We start from the raw sequence: 1,325 nt of genomic DNA, 5'->3' as shown, positions 1-1,325 counted from the left end.
TAGGCCATCTCCAGGCCACAAAAATTGTTCTAATATGTAACCTGTTTTGAAAAAGTTTATTTTTAATTAATATACCAAATAATGCGAGAATCGGTTTGATTCTAGAATTGTGTTGAATCAAGAATTGATTCTGAATCAAATCGTCACTCCAGGAATCGTAATCGGATCCAATCTTTTGGTTCCCAAAACTTCAACCCCCCTTGTTGGGGTGCACAAAAAAATCTATTCACATCTGAATCGCAATTTTTATTCATCCTGATTGTAAATCAATTGAAAAACTACAAACTTTTGAAAAATCAAAATTTTTATTTTTTAAGGATTAATTTTTTTTTTTTAAATTCAGGCAATCTCCATGCCACCAAAATTGTAATAATATTTAACCAGTTTTGAAAAAGTTCCTTTATAATTAATATACCAAATAATGCGAAAATCGGTTTGATTCTAGAATTGTTTTGAATCAAGAATTGATTCTGAATTGAATCGTCACCCCAGGAATTGAAATCAGATCCAATCTTTTGGTGCCCAAACCTTCAACCCCCCTTGTAGGGGTGCACAAAAAAATCTATTCACATCCGAATCGCAATTTTTATTCATCCTGATTGTAAATCAATTAAAAAACCACAAACTTTTGAAAAATCACAATTTTTATTTTTTAAGGATTGATTTTTTTTTTTTAATTTAGGCAATCTCCATGCCACCAAAATTGTAATAATATTTAACCAGTTTTGAAAAAGTTCCTTTATAATTAATATACCAAATAATGCGAAAATCGGTTTGATTCTAGAATTGTTTTGAATCAAGAATCGATTCTGAATCAAATAGTCACCCCAGGAATCGTAATCGGATCCAATCTTTTGGTGCCCAAAAATTCACCCCCCCTTAGGGGTGCACAAAAAAATCGATTCACATCGGAATCGTGATTTTTATTCATCCCGAATTGAAATCGATTCATAATTTTCAAATATCAATTTAAAAAATCTACAAACTTTTGAAAAATCATCATTTTTATTTTGTAAGAATCTATTTTTAGAAATGTTTTTAGGCCATCGCCATGCAACCAGAATATGTTCTCATATGTAACCTGTTTGGAAAAAGTTCCATATAATTAATATACCAAATAATGCGAGAATCGGTTTGATTCTAGAATTGTTTTGAATCAAGAATTGATTCTGAATTGAATCGTCACCCCAGGAATTGAAATCAGATCCAATCTTTTGGTGCCCAAACCTTCAACCCCCCTTGTAGGGGTGCACAAAAAAATCTATTCACATCCGAATCGCAATTTTTATTCATCCTGATTGTAAATCAATTAAAAAACCACAAAC

The sequence above is a fragment of the Nerophis ophidion genome, linkage group LG01 (assembly GCF_033978795.1).
Source record: "Nerophis ophidion isolate RoL-2023_Sa linkage group LG01, RoL_Noph_v1.0, whole genome shotgun sequence".
NCBI lineage: Eukaryota > Metazoa > Chordata > Actinopteri > Syngnathiformes > Syngnathidae > Nerophis > Nerophis ophidion.
This window is presented reverse-complemented; position numbering follows the sequence as displayed.